A 21,369-nucleotide genomic window follows, 5' to 3' on the forward strand; every position below is an offset into this window, starting at 1 on the left:
TGCAACCCAGCAGGCGTGGAGCGGTGGGGACACATGCCATGCCAGACCTTGACCTGAAGGATGGCCTCCCCTGTTGTCAGAGAGCCATACAGAAGAAAAAAGGGGCAGGCCCAGCAGCCTGTAGTTGGCATACGTTGGAGATATGATCTAGCCCAAATCCCCTGCTCAAGTAGAGTCACCCAAAACATATATAAAACAAAAAGGGGGAGATGTGGAGACAGTGTTCTCACGGGAGAATGGATAATTGGTACATAAACTCTGAATAATCCTGAAAGATGCAGCAAGGCCATGAGAGGCCCAAGGAAGCTCAAGCAAGCAAGATAAGAAGAAGCTGGAGTTCACTGAGTTAACGAGAACTGTGGACTGTTGGCAAGCTTTCGAGGTCAAGTTCTCACACCTGTGCTTAACCAATTATATGTTAGTCACTAAGGGTCTTCAAGACATGTATCCAATCATAATATGCCAAATCACTGTGAGTGCATGTAAGAAATAGTATATAAGGGGTTAAGGCTTTGTCATAAATTTGGCAATCGCTTGATCACATTGATCGTCTCTGCGTTGTCTGTGACTCCCGCGTCAACACCTCCCAGCTCAAACCAGTCTGCGATTCTACGAATATTTCTGAAGACAAGGATGTTGCTTGGTCTACCCTGTCAACATCAGCTTCACTTAAGAGCACTGGACCTTTACCCAGTTGAAATACTACTCCTTGCAATAAATACAATAAAAAAGAAGGGAAAAATACGTCATTGACAGTTGGGGGGGGGGGAATATGTGTTTTTTTTTCTATTATAAGAGAGACAAAATAGATGAACCTAGTTCAGTTGTCCTCATGTTGCTGTGTTTGTGGAAGGCGTACCCTGCTTAGATGACAGCTGAAACTGACCTTGATATAGGAAATGCAAAAGAAAGCAAAATACATGAGTGATCTATAGCACTATTTATTGTAGCAGCTGTGGGTCATTTCACAGGTCACATATTTGCTTTATTGGATTAACAGTGAACACATGTGTGCATCACACACACACAGAGTAAATTCTTATCTTTTTTGGTCTGGTCTTTTGGCTCAGTGGCAAGAAAAATGCCATTTCTTCTTTCTCATAGCAATGCACTGTTAGAAAGCTGCCCCGGCACCTCCCAGACTCACCCCAAACACTTGCCCAGCCTCCTCGCAGTCTCTGCCCTTCAACCACGTGCAGGTGGTCGAAGGGCATCCCACAACAGTCCCATTAACCTGAACCATTGCTTCAGCCTCCCTTCCAAAGCAGCCACTTTGCCTTGAGCAACACAGAAGGACAACTTGGTACCAGCTGCAATCCTGGTTTTAGGGAAATCAAAGACAAATCTCCCATTTCTGGCAGTAGAAGCTGCCCTAAATCTCTGTCACCAGTGCAGCTCTTTAAGAGCACAGTAATTCTGCACCAAATTGAATCTCCTCTGACAATTGGCAGCACATCAGAGACAATTCACAGGCATATTTTTTCCCCTTTCCTAACAGGAAATAGGGCTTGTGTTACATTTACAGTGACCTGGAGCTCCAGGGGCAGACTAATATCTCACCTAAACAAACAGACACTATTTCTTCCCTGATAAAGGGGAACGGGCTGAAAGGGAAAGTCACTTGGCTGCGGCCTTCCTGGCTCCTACAGCATCACAGGAGGTGTCGACAACGCGCAAACCTGCGAACACCAACACAAGGATCCCTGATGCAGCCCGGGATGATCACGGAGTCACAGAATCAGTGAGGCTGGAAAAGACCTTTAAGTTCATCCAGTCCAACCGTTCCCCATCCCTGCCAAGGCCACCACTAACCCATGGCACTGAGGCCTCGTCTCCACGCTGTGTGAACACTTGCAGGGACGGTGACTCCAGCCCTGCCCTGGGCAGCCTGTTCCAATGCCTGAGCACCCTCTGGGGCAGGAATTGTTCCTCAGCTCCACCTAAACCTGCCCTGGTGCAGCTTGAGGCCGTTTCCTCTTGTCCCATCCCTTGTTCCTTGGGAGCAGAGCCCAGCCCCTCCTGGCTCCATCCTCCTGTCAGGCAGTTGTAGGGAGCAATCAGGTCCCCCCTGAGCCTTCTCCTCTCCAGACTGAAGCCCCCAGGTCCCTCAGCCATTCCCATCACACTTGTGCATTAGCTCAGAATGGTAGTTCAGAAGGTTTGGAGTTGTCTGGACTCAGTCTTTGTTTCTCTTTTAATGAAATGACCATTGTCTCACCTCCCATGGACCTCAGTGGGGTTCTCTTTCACAGTGTGAACTGGGGGCTTCACTGCTCAACCCACGGTAGGGCAGAGAGGACCCAAACACCCTCTTCCACCTCCTTGGAGAATGCATTGTCTTCCCAGGAGCTTCCCGCTTGCTTCTGCGGGGACAGGGAGATAATTCTGGGCTTTATTTGTGGTGGATTTAAAAAAGCAAACTCCAAACTGTGTGAAACAACTCTGGGGGACAATAACTTGCACCAGATGTCATGATTGGTCAATGTCCAACTAACGAGAGCCTTCAGAAATAATAAACACTGACATGTGCTTGCTTGTAAGACAAACAGCATTCAGATACTATTTTTCTTGTAATTCCCTTCCCCGATACACTACCTTATGTTTTACCCTCAAGTGATATCCCATTCATCCCTTGTAAAACTCTGAGAAACAAACCACAACTGATGGGGAAATCTAGCAATTGCAAAATTCCACACCATACATGCATCACACTGAACATGCACATGAAAAGCAGAAGTGAATACCCTGACTTCACACCCATTAACTCTAAATGCCAAAAGGCATGAGAAAAACCCGCATGTTTCAACGGGTGCCTATCCCAGAAGCATTCACTTCCCTGCTACCCAGTCCCCCACTTTTCCTGATATAAACAGGTTTTGCATCAGACGCTCAGCTTCCCCCACAACCTCCTGAAAATCCCATGCCCTTCAGGTCACCCAAGGAGAGCACAGTTTAAAGCTGAAAGCAACACGTCTCCCAGCCTCAGAAATTCCTGGCTTTTTGGAACACCACAAAGAAGTAAAACCTCTGCAGCTTCCTCCCTGCTTACCTCCACCCTTATCACAACAAGGGAGTCACAGCAAGGTGAAGGGACAACCAATAGCTCAGGGTGAGTGCTTGTGCAAGAAACTCTCTCTGTGCAACACCTCCCTGAGCCTGAACCCATCCCTCAGGATCTCCATCTACATCTAGTATAGAGAAAGTACACTTCAGGCTACTGAGATACAAAGATTCAGGCTACTGAGATTCCAAGTCTGCCTTTATAGCCAAGAAAGTACAGTGGCAGGAGGAGCAAAACTCAAAGCAGGATAAATGTCTGGAGCAGGAGATACTCCCTTAGGAAGTGGCAGTGAGACAGTGACAGGCAAGGGAGTGACACTGCGGGAATGACTTGCTTTAAGCTGTTGTTTTGGTTTTTTCAATGCAACCACAAGCCTGTTCATGTCAGGCACAGACCTCCCTCTCTCCCTGATTTCCAGGAATCAGGCACCCACAGTTGACAATTAGAGCAGCGGAGGAGCTGCGGCTGCCTGGTCTCAGCGTGTCTGAGGTTCTCGGTCCCTTCTTTTGCAAGAGAAACAGCCATTAACCTTCAACTTTTCTGTGTTCCTCACTGCTATGGCATTGAGCAGAGGCATTTTAGGGTGACCAGATCTGTTTACACCAACATTTACAACATATCTCCCTACAAATCTTGCTGTTTGGTGGAAAAGCAATGTGCCAGCCTGCCACTTACTGCTTGTGTCACTCCTACTTCTGTGGGTGCCCTCTAATCATCTCCCTCAATACTTTTGCTACCTCAGGATTGAGCTTAGGAAAGCAACTGAATTTTAACTCCCTGAATCTGTTCTGGGGCCCCCAAAACCTCCTCCTGAAGCTCAGAGAGAAACCCTATGCCAGCCTCAAATGAGTGAGAATTTTCTGTGACTGCGTCCTGTGGTTTCAGCTGGTTTTGCAATTAAGTTTGTGTCCCAGTTTCGTTCTGAATTTCAGCTGATGCCATGCTCAGCTCAGATAAATCAGAACCTTAAAATGAAACTCAACCCCATATGAGCCTCTCCTCTCAACTAACTGTTACCCTGTGCCTTTTTGTTTTGGTTATTCTCTTCCCCACCTCATTTCTAGTCCAGTCAAACTCTCCTCTAGTCACTGCTCTTTCCCTCATAGCACAAGTGATCAAAGCTTCCAGGACATTTGGAGGTGTCTGCTAGCTTTTCCCTCCCGATCCACATTCAACAGTGATTTTGCTTTCAGCCCTCTCGCATTTACACAAAAGCAATACAAAAGCAAGGAGCTCTGTTCTCCAGGAATGAGCATGTGCTGCCAGGCTCCCTGCAGCCTCTGAATACGGGGCTCAGCATCCACCAAGAAGCCAACTTGCGTGCACACACAGATGACTGCTGTCTGTGCATTAGAAGGAGGCTTAGCTGATATGGTGGTTTCTTGTTTTGCTACTAGTCCAGAGCAGGAAAAAGTAGGAAAGAGAAACAAGCATTAAAATGAAGAGGAGTGGTCAAGTGATTCACACTCAAGAAGAGTGAATCAAGGAGTCAGATCTTTCCAGGAGTCTGAAGCTGAGAGCTGAAACTTACAATTGAATCTAAAGCTGAGAAACAAGAGGTCACAGAAAAGAAGCAGCTTGTGTGTGCGGAGGTTTTGTAGATGCAGTTGTGGACCTTTGTTTTCACAGTCAAACGTGTTGCCTCCATCTGTGTAAATAAGCAGCAGAGAAAGTTAACATTACAGCAAAAATACAGTAGAGGGAAAGAGTTGAGCAGATTTTGGCTACACAGGAAAGAAACTTGATGGGATTAGGGCTGCAACTCACTTGTGCCATTTTCCGATCCAGATGAAGAAAAAGAATGAATGCCCAACAGAAGGGGAAAGGGGAAAGACCTTTAGAGGACTGTACCGGCAACACAGCCTGTGGGAACTCCATCTGATTTTAATGCAGTGGGAAGCATGCCCAGCACTCTAAATAATGCTCTGATTGTATGTAATGTTACACAGAGCCCTGGTTTGATGGGGTCCTGATCTACACAGCTGGAGGGAAAACTCATCAGGAGTCACACACTAGGCAGTAAATAAATAAATAAACTTCAGAGCCATGCAGGTATTTATAGGGGTTTTGTTTTTACTGTTTAGGTCCATTAAAAAATGCCAAACCCAACTAATATCAGCCAATAAGGTCCCAACTAGTGACTTCTATGTATTGCTTCTTCATAAGTATGTTTATTTCTCACCAGTCTTATCCTTTGTCTTGCCCAATATCCTCCAGAACTTCCTTCTTTCCCCCATAACCTTTATAGAAGTTCCCTTATAGCTGGTTTCATGTGCATCTTATCTGCCAGAGAGGACACTGAAGTTCAGTATTCTGGTAAAAAGGCCCAGGCTAAAACATTAAATGTAAAAATGAAAGGAAAGGCTTAAAGCATGAAATGTATAATAAAAAGTTTGCTTGAATAGGGTCAGAATCAGAAGTGTTGCGTTAATTAATGAATTAATTAATTAATTAACAGTCACTGTGATTTTTGAAGACATTTAAAAATAAAATCACATCATCAAATTCTGGGAACTATGAAAGTATCTCAGGATCTGCTGAGACTGCAGAGAAAGGGAGCTCCACTGCACGTCCTGCATGCTGGGCACCCCAGTCAGGATACCTGCTGGGTGCCACGGCAGATCCTTGCTATCCTGTATTTCCCTGAAGTGGAAACTGGGTTTGAGGGAGCTGTGGGAGAGCTCTGACCAGCAACAACCCACAGGAAGTGCTGAGGGCTGGGCCAGGCACCTCACCTGATGGAGTTTGGCCAAAGGGATGAATAAGAAAATAATCACGTTACAACTGTTCTTTTAACTGGAACTTTTAAGGAAACATTAAAGGCTGAGAGAGCTGGGCTGGGTCAGCCTGGACAAAAGAAGGCTCCTGAAGGGGAGACCTGAGAGCAGCTCCAGTGCCTAAAGGGGCTGCAGGAAAGCTGGAGAGGGGCTTGGGACAAGGGATGTAGGGACAGGCCAAGGGGAATGGCTTGAACCTGCCAGAGGGGAGACTGAGATGAGCTCTTAGGCAGAAGCTCTTCCCTGTGAGGGTGCTGAGGCGCTGGCACAGGGTGCCCAGAGAAGCTGTGGCTGCCCCATCCCTGGCAGTGTTCAAGGCCAGGTTGGACACAGGGGCTTGGAGCAAGCTGCTCTAGTGGAAGGGGTCCCTGCCCGTGGCAGGGGCTGGAGCTGGGTGAGCTTTAACTCTCTCTATGTTGAAGTGAGGTTTTTTGCTATTCAGTATCAACAACACGGAATAGAACCACAGAATCACAGAATGGTTTGTGCTAAAAGGGACCTTCAAAGCCCATCTAGTCCAGGTTCCCTGCAATGAGTAAGGCCATCTTCAACTAGATCAGGTTGCTCAGAACCACATCCAGCCTGGACTTGAATGTCTCCAGGGATGGTGCATTCACCACCTCTCTGGGCAACCTCATTTTCAGTGAAAAACCAAAGGCCACTTTTGAAAAACTGGAAGTCAAAGCAAGATGAGATGTTTCACACCACACAGCTTGAACTGCCAGTGTGAGCACATACAGAGCCAGCCACGTGCTCAACTCTCTTTATCCCTCTTAGCTGTGTGAACTACTCAAAACTGGAGGGCACATGTCACTTAAGAGTGACATGCAAATCCTTACTGCTTTGTCTGCCAGGAAATCTGTGTAAACCAATGTGGAGTTCAGGTTCATTATATTGACATTTTTGCCAACAAGTAAATGAAAAGGTTACCTTGTTGACATACCAGATGTTCTGCAAACTGCTTTTCAAACCATGGCTTCCATACATCTCTATAAATAAATAAATTAGACACTTACAAATGGTGTGTGAATCAATATATGGTAAATCACCCATTTGTATACACACAGCAAAAACTACTGTGTGTAAACCCCATATTTCACACAATGTCAAAACCTCCTTTTTCACCCAGTACTTTTCATTTTCCTGAAAATAGCTGTCATCTATGTAAATGTTTTCCCCCAAGACCAACTGTTCTTCATAGTAAGAGCATTACAGGGAAACCTGGGTGCCTGAGTTAGCACATGGTGTTATCAATGGGAGTTAAGCACCCAAGCTAACACACCATGACACATACGTAAGGGTTTGAGTTTATGTACCTAAAAGAGTAGATCTGCTCCAGTTTAGATTTAGCCTCAAGGTATTTTCACCTCCTCCTTCTTCATTTTTTTCCCCTTTGATTCATCTCTAATAACAAAAATAAGCCATTTGTCCAATGAGATACTTCAGACAGTTGTCCTTTTGTGGTGATGCAAATCGAGACTAACCTTGCAATTATAGTCTCTATGAAGCACACACGGTCCAGGATGAAATCACAAGGGTTGATAAAGTGACTTTTTCATAGTGTTGCACCCTCTCAGCCTCAGGACCAAACAAAATGGAGCTGAGTCCAGCTTAGTTTACAAAGCCCTTCAGGTACCTCAGCTCCATTCCTGCAGGGGAGAAAATGGTGTTTGGTCCTTGTTCATCAAGGTCTCTCACTGCAACCATTATTTCTCTCAAGGCCCCTGCAGTGCCAGTGATTTCTTGCCATGCCCAGTTTCCAATGTATGAATTTATTCTGGTGTAAATCAGGGCAAACCAGATTAATTTCCTAAATCTCCAGTTGCAGAGAAATGAGATTTCCTGGAATGATGGTGATGCCTTCTGCCAGCTGCCCCATCTCCTAATCAAAGAAATGTCATAACAAATCAGCTTTTCTGTAGTACCTTATATACATTCAACATACAGCTGCAGAATGGTTTCAATACACTCCAAAAGGCTCCTCCAAACTGGAAGAAGCCTTGATCAATTCAGACCCTTCTCAACCAGCTGTGAAACAGGACTGAGTCCTTCCCACTTTATAATTCTTCACTGAGTGCTCATACTGAAATTGTTTCATAACCACATGAATTTGGAGTTTTCATTTCACTCTTGGAAGAAATGTAGAGCCTGGCACAGTGACAAGTATAACAGTGTGTAAAAGCACAATTAACTTATGCTCCCACCCCATTTTTTTACATTTCTAAGGAAGCTCTGAGATTTCAGAGCGATTGTTTTCACTTCAGAGCCAGCAGTGCACGATCCCTTCACTTCATCAGCAATGCCCTACAAAACCAGCATAACCCCCTGTGCCACTGCTGGTGGACAGGTTACAGCACATTCTGCATCTTCCCCCAGCAACAGGCTTTCTAACAGAGGGAAGCAGTAATTAAAAAGGCCAAGTGGAGATACACAGAGGGATAACAGGCACTGTCTTCCCTACGTTTTTTTCCTAGGACAACAGACTTCACAGAATCCCAGAGGTTTGGGTTGGCAGGGACCAGTTCCAACTCCTGCCACGGGCAGCGACCCCTTCCACTCGAGCAGCTTGCTCCAAGCCCCTGTGTCCAACCTGGCCTTGAGCACTGCCAGGGATGGGGCAGCCACAGCTTCTCTGGGCACCCTGTGCCAGCGCCTCAGCACCCTCACAGGGAAGAGCTTCTGCAGAAGGTTTAATCTAAATCTACCCTCTTTGAGTTTAAAACCAATCCCCCTTGTCCTATCACTACATCCCCTTGTGAAAGCTTGATACTTTTCATTTCATAACTTGAATTTGTTTACATATAAACAAGTAACACCTTAGAGACTAAAGTTCAAACAAAGTTTTTCAACGTGATTGTTAGAATATGCCAAAGGATGCTGAAGTTGTCTGTTTGACAAGAGATCTTGAACTCTCAACTCATCTTGGTCAAAGAAAGATGGCTAAAAAGCAAATGGTTTCAGATACTTTATGCCAAGTTCCTAACACCGCAAATGCTTATGAACTTTTTTAGCTACCTGCTTTATAGAGACAGCTTGGGTGAGCAAAGTTAATGGTAAAAATGTTCAGAATAGTGTCCTTTCTGTCTGACTATGATTTGCTGTGGGGCAGAGACAGGGGCATGTGAAAGAGCTGGCTATTGAACCAAGAAACTTTTTATTACCTTGAGGATGCTGAATGAACCAGGATGAGGTTGCCCACGCTGAACATGGATGCTGTACCAAACCACTGCTTTGAGCTTGGTCCCCTGACAACTCCAGTTTACCATCACTTGCTTCCCTGAGAGGGTAACACTCACTTGCATTTTATCTTCTTCCTGATGAGAGCAGACACTCAAAACTGTGTTGATCTTCCAATATACCAAGGCAACTATTTTCATTGATTGACTTTTCTTCCTGTAGATTTCTCACTAGCAACCAGTGCAAACACAGATCAGAGGTGCTTTCAGATTTAATTACTCTGTGCTCTAATAATCTCAAGTCAAAAAAACCCTCCAGAGTTCATCTGTCTTAAATTGTCTTAAACTTTGTTTTAGACATCCATCAGGCTTGCCACTTCTAAGGGAAAATAGTTTAAAAACAGTACTAAGCAGACTGTCACTGCAGAACCACCATCACTTCGATCATAGATGGCACAAGACACCAGCCAGGTATCATATTTCCAGCAGCATTCAATAGCCTGACATATGCTTTTCCTATAACACCAACACCATAAAGACATTCTGCCAGACACAATCATCTGTATATAGCCTGGCAATTCAGAAGCTAACCTAACTAAGCACATGGTCTGAAGAGCCTGGCTGTTAAAACAGGAACGGCCAGCTGCAGCAATGGATAAAATTGCATCTAAAAGCAGAACAAAACACAACCACACTGAGCCTTTGCTAGTTCTCTTTCACAAGCCTGTGCCCAGATTTGTGCAGCGTCTTAAAACTCTTTTTAAATAAATAGATAACTAAATAAAAGCATTATGCCACCCCTGATACTTGCAAGAGTTGCAAATTAAAAGCAACACATGCTTCTATTCATGGGAAAGGCAAAGGAGACTGGGTAGGTTTTATACTGTGAGGCTTTGCTCTTTGGATTCTGATTATTTTTTTAAAACCTTGATTGTTCATTTTTAATGGAGTTCTAATGAAACACCCTTAAGCCCTGCAGTGGCTTGCATTGATGGTTAGCAAGCCAAATACCAGTATGTCTTGTTTCACATGTAGCATTAGAGATAAGAGAGGGTAAGATCATGCCCTGGTTTTACAAGGCAGTAAGAGGCACTTAGGGGCCATACAGTCTCCTGCTTGGCTGCCTAAAGCCTACTCTGGTCATTAAATAATGTGAAAGGCTTATAATAACAGCTGGTGACTAATATATTCCCTTTGTACGAATGTTTTATATTTGTCACTATAACCACTGCAGAGAGACAGCTCTGCTCTCCTAAGGGCTCAGTCTGGCCCAGAATGTTTTTTATGTACTCAAAACTGCAACCTTACCAGCTCCCACTTGCCAAATACTGTCACACACACAAATACTATCACTATCATATCTATCACATAATAGTAGACTTTACAACCGATGGTAAGTATAAGCAAAAAGATCATAGCCACAGCATCCTTAGGATACCAAGGTAAGATAAAATGTGTTAAGCAGGAAAAAAGGGTGCAAAAAGTGTTAAAGAAGTTCTTTTCTTCAATTACTTTGAACCATGTTTTCCAAGAGAAGTTTTCCTGTCTGGTAAAGGCAAATAACCCTACAGTTCTGTGTGAAGTGGCAAAGAAAAATAAGTAGTGCATTGGGCGTTGAGATGCACCTGAGATGCACCACAATCACTGAAGCTCTGATATGAAAGTCACAACTGAGATCTGTTAGATACCGGCTCTGTTTTCCACACACATGGGTCCATTTTTACCGTATTTCATAGTTTCAGGAGGTAGCAAGGAAATCGCACATGAGAATCACACAAACCAAACACGTCCTCCTGCTGATTCAGTGCCAGTGCCCTCCGATTAAAGAAATAACTTAGCATTCTTGGATATCCTGGCACATCTGTGGGTGATCCCAGGCAAGCGACAAGTTATTTCACTGAATCACTTCTCCCGATGAGTTTGTGACTTACACAGTGAAGTACAACCTCACAGTGAGTGTGAACCTGGACTTGACTCTGAGTTCCTGAAGAGGTACCAGCAGCCTCCTTGCTCTACAGAAAAGTTAGCTGCTCGTCTTCCACTTTCTGTGGTCATTTATTTCTTTTTTGTTGGCCTATTTCCAGAACGGTCCAAGCATTAACCTTGCTTCCATCACTTTAACTGCCTCTCCCCATTTACACGGAGGATCAACAGATGAATATATGTTCTGCAAGCGAGAGTGGCTTTTCTTTCTTTGGGAATGGATGGGCAGATACCTTTTTCCATTGGATGCAAACATGTGCACCTTACTGCAGAGAGCACCTATGTCAGGATAAACCCACAGCTCAGCAATTTGGCCAATGCTGCATGAGACAAAACCAACCCATGCAGAAGTACAAAACACACTGTCCTATGTCATTTCAATTACATCTGTGTTTTCCTCAGACTTTCTGCTTTTCTGTTAATAGAATTTTACAAAGGGTTTCACATTATAAACCCTTAGAAAGTCAGAAAGTCCAAGCAACCAGATGATGATACCTTTCTTATACTTGTATGGGTAACGTTAGGAGCAAACAATATCACAGCCGTTACCCTGAGTGAAGCCACACACTGTTTTTGGTAGTGTCTTAAAGAGTTTATACAGAGAGGGAAAAAAAAGCAAGACTGATGCCTACAGCTGGACAAAGTGCTATAGTAAAGATTTCACCAAAATCTCATTTCTGATCAATCAAAATATTCCTCAGCTCTGTCCTAGCTTCTCCAAAATGCAGTGGTTTAAAATGCCCATCTCAAACAGTAAAAACTGTTCAAAAACATTTAAATGGTTATTTGCAAATTTTCCAAAAGAAAAATCTTCATTTTTTGTTAAAAATTTGAAACTTATTTCAACTTTTGTGGGGTTTTATTTAAAGCTTAAAGCAAATTAAATTAAAAAAAAAACCCAACAATTAAATGAACAAAAATGAAATGAAACTTGGACCCAAGAAGGAGCCTGACAGCTTCTCAGTTCGCACTTTTCAGAGACAGATTGTTTTGAACACACTCAAAAGCTCTTTACAAATATTTTTGCTTCGTGTTTCCAGAATTGTCAGAAAACAAAAATAGTCCATTATTCACATAGCTTTGCCAGAAAGCTCCATAACTGCAAAGGACACAGGCTCATGTGGCCTCCAACAGCTGTATTCCATCTAATTCTCCTAGTTCAGCTTTGGATTCCTATTGGTTTGGCAATGATGAAGGTTCAGAGTATCTTGTGGATAACATTAGGCACAAAAACATAGGTAGAAACAGCCTTGAATTCATGGACATTTTCCATCTCCTGCTGATCTTCCAGGAATGGTACCACTCTAACCTACCTCATTCTCCCCTTTGCCTACGACTGTGTTCAAATGGCACACTCAGGTTCTGCAAATGGCATTTAAATGCATGTATGTGTCACAATGGTGCCAAGGAACAAGGCAGGACAGGCATCGGGTAAAAAGCAAGAGAAGAGCCAAGGAAAGAGAAACCAGGAGTTGTAAATCAACTGAATTCTCAGAAAGGGAGTTGATGAGATGGACAAAAGGAGATGTGATTCATAGGAAACTCACATGTGGCCCAGTGTTCTCTGTCATGTCTGGGCACGGATAAGCACTCACAGAGGCATCACCAGGAGGAAGCTCTGCTAGATGCGTGTGGTCACCTCTTCCCTGGAATCCATCAAGGACTGAAAGATGAACTCAACACGAGTCTGCAAAATTTGTGCTTTCTCAAAAGCCTTTTATAATGTTACATTTGTAAATTCAAGCTCAGCTGTGAAGCTTTCTTTTGTGACTTCTATTAAATATCCATTATCATCATTCAGTACCAAACCATAAGCTCCTTTGGGATAATGACTATTCTAGCAATGAATGCCAAATCATGCTCTGCCCAAGGAGCTGAATATCGAGATGTATAACAAGAGAGAGATGGAGACAAACAAACAAGAAATAAGAGATCTGTGTGACAACTATGACACGCAATAGTCTCAGCACACCATGTTCCCTGGCATTGCCAGCCCCTATTTCAGTATCATGGCAGAGGGAAGCTTTACTCTTTTGGTCCAAAAATAACCTATATTTCGAATGTTTTGTTATAAATTTGGTTTGATCAGTCACACAATCTCTGGAATTAGAATAAACATAGGTTATCTTAACATACAAATAACTCCTTGGATATTTAGCTTCTAGCTGGTTTTCCCAAACAGTTCTATAATCTACAGATGTACTAATATTTAATTGCATGTTTTAAATGAGCTGTGCATACATGCCATGCTTTAGCACATTAGAAAAACACATTTTCTGGGTAGATGAGACGTTTTTATGACACAGGACTTGTTGTGGACATGATGCTGTAAATATTCCTGGTGTGTCAGTTTACAGGGATCAGGTCTGTATTGCACCTACTGCATTAGGAAGCAAAGATCTTTCTTATATGGAAATAGGTTGAATTAAAGAAATCGACAACCATAAATGTCACTGTCAAAAAATGCTTTCTAAGAAGATCATCCAGCTCAAATTAAACTTGGCTGAAATACTCCAAATAACATCAGTAGAGGCAAGTCCTAAGTACAGCAGGGATGGCTCGTTACATGGATGTGTTGGCATATTTTAATTTACATGGCAGAACTGTAATCTTTGAATTCTTTGAGACATTCATATGCAAGGTCCAGTTAAAGTCAAGGCTCCATCTGAATTACTACTAGAAATCAGTGTGACTTGGTCTGTGTTCCCATACACAGGAAGGACTGGTAGACTTGGTCAGAGGAAGAGGTAAGTATGATCTATGCACCCCTTTTCTCTTCCAAGTAAAGACTGGAATTACAGGGAAGGAAATGAGGCAAGCCTCAGCTCAGCTTGCTGGCAAGAGCATCTTAGGCTGTGTGGGGTAGGAGACGGTATGCCTCCTGAGGTTAAACAGCCACCAGCAAATTACTGGCCTCCCTCAAACTGGAAGGAGCAGGGGGGGAGCATGATTCCCAGGGATACCAAAATTCCTGCTCAAATTAGCCAAAGCATGATGTAGCTTAGATGCTACCACTGCAGTGTGTGATACCTGGGGGCATGACCTGGTGCAGAGAAATGCAAAGACAGGTTGAGTTTTAAAACTTAGGTCTAAAAGACAGATACAGCTCTGAAACCCTCCATCTGGCACCATGGAGAGGGGGCTATTTTTAATACAGGCAGGACAGTGCCTCACACCCATAGTGGAGCCTCTCTATTACCATCCCCATTATGAGACATTTTTGTTTAATTCTGCACAACCTGTAGCTCAGGACATGAAGACATTTTTCTCCAAGTACCTTGTTCAAATGTGGCTTGAATAACGGCAAATTAGTGTTTACTAACACCCGAGTTTGGTGGCTGAAATAAGCTGCCTGTTGCATTGAATCAGACCTCATTTAAGCAGGCTTCAATAACCTATGTATCTGCTGGTGCTAAGGGACCTACCAGCACAATGACCTAAATGCAGTGCTAGCAGTGTTATAGGACCAGCGTTGCCCAAAGCAGGCTAGAAAAGGATTGCCTGACCGCTGCTTCCCTGGGGACCTCCAAGGAAATGAGATGCATCTCATGAGCTTCTCAGCCAGCAGAAATTAGAACAAAAATAAATAAAATCGTTGGTGGTCTCAGCTGTGTTTCTTGTGGGCAGTCACCCATGTTGCAAAAGCTTTCCCTGTGATGGGCACAAACTGCTCCCCCTTGCTAAAGCTCTTAGTTAAGAAGTCAGAAGTGAAACAACAACAGAGAGTAAAGGTCAGGATGACAAAAGCATGCAGATGCTTCGCCCCAAATGGATAGTTCAGAAGTCTTCCACCAGAAGTGGAAGTTCAGAAACTTCCACCAGAACTAATAGGAATGCTGGTCTCTAAGAGGAATCACCTGACTCACATTTAATCACTACAGTGATAGTCAAAATGTGGCTATCCTGGGTTTTCCTACAAAGGAGGAAGATACAGGCACATCCAGAAGTCAGATCAGAGCTTTTGGGGGACACTCGGCTCCGCTGAAGGTCCCCACCTTATGCATCAACCAGAAATAAAGATCAGCCCAATGCCAAAACCTCAGAAAACTGCCCAATCTGAGAGGACCAGAGTCTTGGCCCACGTGGCCTCCCTTTGGATGAATGCTGACCCTTCTCACCTCACCCTCATCACTAAAATAAAAGCATCTCATACTCCCTCTGGGGAAGCATCTCTCCAGTGATGTAGGTGGACCCTTTGCTTATATATGAAGCTCTGAACTTCTGAAACTGAGCTCTTTTCTCTGCTCTGCATGGTCTGGGCAGCATGAATGAGCCTCACAGCTGCTGCCAGGTTGGAGACTGAGATCTTGAATTCTGCATTGAGACCTTGAGTTTTGAATCAAGCATTAGTGAATTATCATGGTTATCAGTAGGTAGCAGCCTGAAAGACGTACACACTCTACCTAGTTGCTGCAAAATTCACGCAGAAGTGTCTAAAGCCATGTGAAAAGCAGTTCTAAACCAGCACATTTTCATAGAATCATAGAATCATTTTAAAATAAACTAGATGAAAAAGATATGCAGTGATTCTCAAACACAAATCTTAGTTCTCTAATCAGAACACAGGTCACTGAGTGCCTCCCACAAACAAGACACTGGTGACTATTCAAACCTTATAGGCACCTTCTTATTATATAAGGCAAACCTTCTATTACAAATATTTTCATTGCTAGTAAGTTCAGTGCAAATATGTGTTTTTCAGTAAAATTTTTATGTATAAATTGTATTTCTAATCTTATTTTCATTAATTAGCATATAGCTTTGTTTATTGAACTGGGATTGTTAAAAGAATAATTGTAGCAAATGTATTTTCTCCGTGTTTAGACTTGCACTCTGAGGCCCATGTCTATCTAAGAATAGATCCTAGATATTCATCTCATTACAGAGATAACCTCATAACCTTAATTTTAAGGGGCTCCTGGTAACCAGAAACTTGCTCCCTCATGGGGAGCTGGAAGAAGGGTCTCATGAAAGGCATTGTGAAGTGGTACACACCTGGTGGGAAGAAAGTGGTGTTTTGTGTGTGATGGGTCAGCCCTTTCAGTCAGTCACTGCTGCAGCTTTTCTCACCACATGCATGATTCTAGGTCTTAATTCTGTGCGTGTCCTGCAGAAATAACGTAGGTGGCAAACCTTCAGGCATGCAAACTTACAAATGGGCTCTGTCAGGCAGAATGTCAGAGGACATATTTTGGAGGTTACAAAGAAACAGAAAACAGAATCAAATGAAATGTAACCAGCCTGATTATACAAGACAAAACTGGCAATATGGAGGTTTACCGAAATGAAATTAATATTTCTAAGAAAGTATCTGGGTTTAGTGGGAATTATTTTCTTAGGTGGTATTTCTATGCTCAGAAAATGTCAAAGGTTTTAAAAATCACCACTTCAAAACAAATGGTGGGTGTTCCAGTGGAAAATGTTGACACTTTTTCACTTGAACATCACTGATTCTTGGGGAATATTTCATTCTACAAAAGCTTTCTAAGTCTTATCCAATTCTATCTATTACTCTCAAAAGGAGAGTAGAAGGGCAAGGGGAACATTCTTAGCAGAGCAAATAGAGTTTAGGATGACAGGAGCCACTTGATGCTGAGTGGGAAGGTGAGTTTGTGTAGTAACCACTCTGATCTGAAAGGCAATGTTCAACCCTGTCTCCTTCTTAACTTCAGCTTGGAGCGAGTGTCAGATCCCAATGTAAACTTTCCCATCTGTGTTATTCTATTAACTGAAAGGGAAAGGGATTAGCATGTGTACTTGTCACATCTTTTGACCTGTTGCATACTGAGACTGAAGGTAATGTTAAAGCAAACAGCATTCTTCTCCCTCTGCCAGGATAAGCAGGGCACGGGTGTAGTGTTTTGTTAAAAGAAAAGAAAGCTGGAGCACGTAAAACAAAGTACATGCCTTGTGCAAAAACAAATCTTGGAAGTTGAAGATTTCCAAAGGGTATACCTTAAACAGGGTGCGCGAGAGAGAGAAAAACAGTTGAGAGGAAAGATCCCTTCCCTGCCAAGCACCAGATGGAGGGCCTTCCCACGGAAATAGCTGCAGAAGACAGATCGCTGACAGAAACCACTGCCAAGAGAAGGAGGTCCTCCTTGTGCTGGTAAAGGCTTAGTGGACGAGAACATAATACTCTGATGAAAACACGTGCTCCAGAGAAGGGGGTTGGCATGTGGCACAACACTCTTTAATGTGACAGAGTGTGTGGCTCCTACCCCCGAAAGGAGTGCATGCAATGGAAGTTTGATGTGGCTTGGGGCTTCATTCCATCTTTTCATACAGATTCTTGTTTTTTTCCCTCACTTTAAGTTTATAGAGCCCATATGCACACACAGACATGAATAATGGCAACAATAATCTGCTTTTCCTCTCCCTTCCCCTGCATTTCATTTCCATGAGGTCTTTGCTGTGACTGGGACAAGATGAAGTGTTGGATGCTGACACTGATAGAGAATACATTTGGGGATAGAGGGCTTAATGAAGCTAGGCACCAAAAATCTCTTTTTCAAATGTTTCAGTTAACTTGGCACTAAATTATTCATAGAAAAAGAAATTGAGGGCTTTCCACTCCTGCTTTTTCCTAGATGTTTCTGTTTCCTTTGTGAAAATCCATAGGAGTGTGTGCACTTTGCAAACAAGAAAACAAATTCAGCATCTCCAGGATGATCCAGTCAGTTCAGCAATGAGGAAAAAAAGGCAATTAATTGTATTGCTGTCACAGAGAGCCACATGAATGGGACAGGATGACCTGGGTACAGTGCATTTTCAGGAAATAGCATCTTCCAAGAAGGTAGTGCAGGTACACCCTGATTTTTGAATGAGAGCCATTATATTACAGTTATGGTCAAGGCTTGAGCATCTACTCAACAAAGTAGACAGGTAATGCAAAATATTAACCACAACTAAAACCCAGTTCCACTTTTGGACCATCTTCCTTTCTCTCAGGGCAAGAAGCAGATCAACAAACTAGTCCAGCAGTGTGACAGTATCCAGTATCAAGCCAGTAGAACATGGGAGGAGAGGCTAAGGGAGGTGAAGCTCTTCAGCCTGAAGAAAAGGTTAAAGAAGAGGATCTAATCTGTAGCTTCTACAAACTGATATATGGCTACAAAGAAGATAGAGTCCAAGTTTTCTCAGATACACATAATGAAAGGATGTGAGGCAAAGACCACAATTTGCAGCAATTCCTGCAATTTGTGCCTTCACAGCAGGGCTTTTGACTCTCTGTGAGGATCATCATCATCATCATCACCATCTATGACAAAGAGGGCATGCTCTCCTATTGTGGAAGGAGGCAGTTACACAAACACATGGCACCATTTATGGGTGACCAGGACCAGTTCTGCAATGTCCCATGCTCTGCCATCTCAAGAAGTGACTGGATTTCATTCCCTTCCTCACTGTCACTAAGCCAGTGGCATGGATGCGTTCTGTGGACAAAACACAGCTTTGTTAGCTTAGTTCACATGTGTCCAGAAAAGAGTGCACCACTTATTGACAAAAGAATTCCCTTTAAACGTAATGTATCTGTTCTCACTGGCAGAGTCCTAATGGTATAAAGACTATAGAGAAGACAATTAAGGATGACACACAAGTCTCCTGCAGTGACAATCAGTGTTATCAAAATGAATTTGCCAGGGTGTGACAATGAGGAATATCATGATTTCCCCTTGACCTCAATCTTTCTGATGGGAACTATTTCCTCATACTTTGTAAAGTATTAGGCAAACCTGGGTTGAAGTCGTAGGGAAACCCAAGGGAGATGGAGTACGGAGTGCTGTGGGCAACGCTAAGCTTCTCTGTTGCATCGCACCGAATGAGACCATAGAGACCACTACCAGGAACCCTCACCACTGACAATGCTGTTCCCAGAGCACGTATTTAACCCCTCTCAGAACAACTATCAAAGCAAGTTTATGGCAGGCTGTTATAATAAATGCAAGCATTTCAGTGCAGGGACTGGGAACATTTACAGGGTAAACAAAGACATTTTTGGGAAGCCATGTGGCAAGGGTCCTTCTTTTGTCTGAAAGACAGAATGAGATAAGAGCCCTCACACTTCATTAGACTTACTCTTTCCCCTTCAAATGACTGTAAGGGTCCAGCCTGACAGTACAAGGCAGCACTGTTGCAGATTCCCCACACACTGTCATTACCTCCTCACTTCCTTCTTACCTTCTGAATCATTATTCACTTTGTCTTACAGCAACATGTAATTGCCCCATCCAAACGCCAAGGCTCCCATGTGTTGTACAAGCACAGAATGAAACCCTGACATCCGGTAGTGCCTTAGTGTAGTGCCTTAAAGCCTGTCCTTCAAGGGGAAATATATATAGTATTTTGCACAATGATATCTCTAAAATTACACTTCCAAAGGCAAATACCTAAGTGTATTGTATATACATTGACTGACAGAATATTTCCAAATATAGAGTCTTATCAGTATCTATGCAGAAATTACTGGATTTATCTATCTCTGAGGTTAGATATTAGGAGGTCTGATTACCCAAAGTCAGAGGAGAAGCTGCCTGGATTCTAGGTTTGATATTCACACAAACAGACAGTTCTTTTTCATCAAGCATTTCATAGATGCTTTTGTAGAGATGTGTATAATAATGTATGTGTAAATATGCATGCAAATAGAGGCATACACATACATGTACTGCATAGTACCAGATAAAGAGGAGAGGACAAAACTCACCAAGGCACATTGCAGATCTGCAGTGCCCTGAAATGGACAGACAATATATGTTTTCTACAGGAGTTTTCAATCTCTGCACCAAATCAGAGGCTTTAAAAAGACTACCAGTTTGCTCAACAGAACTTACTAGTACCACTTGGCAGCTCTTCACTCCACTTCTGTACTGGCCAAATAATCTGCCTAATGCACTTTAAACCTTAATTAGATTTTTCTTACTTTTTTTTTTTTTATTTGGTCTGAAGAGAATATAAGTTCAAGGACCAAGTATTTCCAGCCCACTTTGTGGTGTTCTGACACCAGACTGCCAACATTCCCACTACCTGGCACTGCCAAGGCTTAAGGATGTGCACACCTATAGGTACACACTACCATTTTCTCATCATCTATTTCATTTAAGCACATTATATGCCTTCAAATACTCATTAACAATTCTTATCATCTGCTTTTGTTGCATAGCTGAGGGAGACTGAGATCTGTACAGGATGGTGACATTTCTAATAAGACTATCTGCAAAGTTCTCTCCTTTTAGGACAGGCAAACAAAAAAGCACCAAAGCATTCCTTAGTTATAGACCCTTCTTTACATGGAGGAATTTGGATCAAGTCTCTCTCTAATATATAAAAGTGAATGACACTTGTAGGATCTCACAGGTAGAAAACATGGGGGTTTTGTACATAAATTGTGAAGGACAGCAAACTGACCACCACCCTCTGGCTCCAGTGGAGTTGGGGTTTTACTTTGAAGGGCACTGTATCCTTTGATTAGCCAAGTGATAACAGTAGAGTTCTTACTTGCACTTAATCATCGCTAATTTATTACCTGCCAGCTATTGGGTACCTCTAAACTCAGTGTAGACACTGTCCTGTCAGCTCATCACCATCCTCACTGCTACCAGGGCTGTTCCTGGTGCCACTATGAACTATGTGGCTTACCTCTGCTGTAAATAAAGAGAGACTGCGCCAGCATTAAATAATTCCAAATTTGTCTGTCTGCGTGATGGAGATGTTGGTGTGAAAAAACACATCAGGATCTGGGCCTTGCAAAGAAAAATTAAGATTCATTCAGAATCAGTTTGAGTTTTGGTCCATCAGAATTTAGATGAGAATTGCTATCACTTTGCTTATTCCTTCACGCTAATGAAGTCCATCTACACTCAAACCAAGTCCTCAGAGAAGTCTTTAAAAGGGGGGAAAAAACCCGAAGCTAAATCAACTCTTGAATTCCCACGTAAATGGGGTTGAGGAGTGGAAAATTTCTTTTACCTATTCTTTGGGTGGTACAGAAATCTAAAATTCCTCTGGCCCTGCTTCCCTGGGCCAAGGCAAACACGGAGATTGTCCTTTTAATGTCTTAAAGGCTCGGTATTCTTGTAATGCCAAATGCAATATTTTGTTGAAAACACTACACCAGAAGTTTCCCAGCTGAGAAAACAGGCTGGTGAAAAATGGCTTCAGAAACTGAAATAAACCATGCAAAAGCTGTTCAGGGTGTGTGTATGAAATGAACATCTGGATCTGGCTTGTTAAACTGCCTCTTTTTTTTTCTCTCCCCCCTCCCCCTTTTTCTTTTTCTCACAGCTGTTCGAAGGAGTCCTGAGGGCAAAGAGACAGGTCAATGGACTGGATTACACCTTTTTTGCTTTTTCTTTTTCTCCAAGCTCTCTGC

General features: G+C 43.0%; 1 long non-coding RNA gene across 2 annotated transcripts; it reads right to left on the reverse strand.

Moving 5' to 3' along the window:
• Positions 1–2,063: 2,063 nt before the first annotated feature.
• LOC134159289 (uncharacterized) lies at positions 2,064–16,097 on the reverse strand. Of its 2 annotated transcripts, XR_009963103.1 has the most exons (4): positions 15,993–16,097; positions 7,323–7,487; positions 6,769–6,827; positions 2,064–2,363 (listed from the first exon to the last, which is right to left on the reverse strand). It is a non-coding gene; the product is annotated as an uncharacterized LOC134159289 (long non-coding RNA). The 2 variants fall into 2 exon arrangements; XR_009963102.1 differs by lacking the exon at positions 7,323–7,487.
• Between the last annotated feature and the right edge of the window lie 5,272 nt (positions 16,098–21,369).

The sequence above is a fragment of the Pezoporus occidentalis genome, unplaced genomic scaffold, assembly GCF_034315485.1.
Source record: "Pezoporus occidentalis ecotype Australia unplaced genomic scaffold, CSIRO_AGI_Poc_V1 ctg144, whole genome shotgun sequence".
Taxonomy (NCBI): domain Eukaryota; kingdom Metazoa; phylum Chordata; class Aves; order Psittaciformes; family Psittacidae; genus Pezoporus; species Pezoporus occidentalis.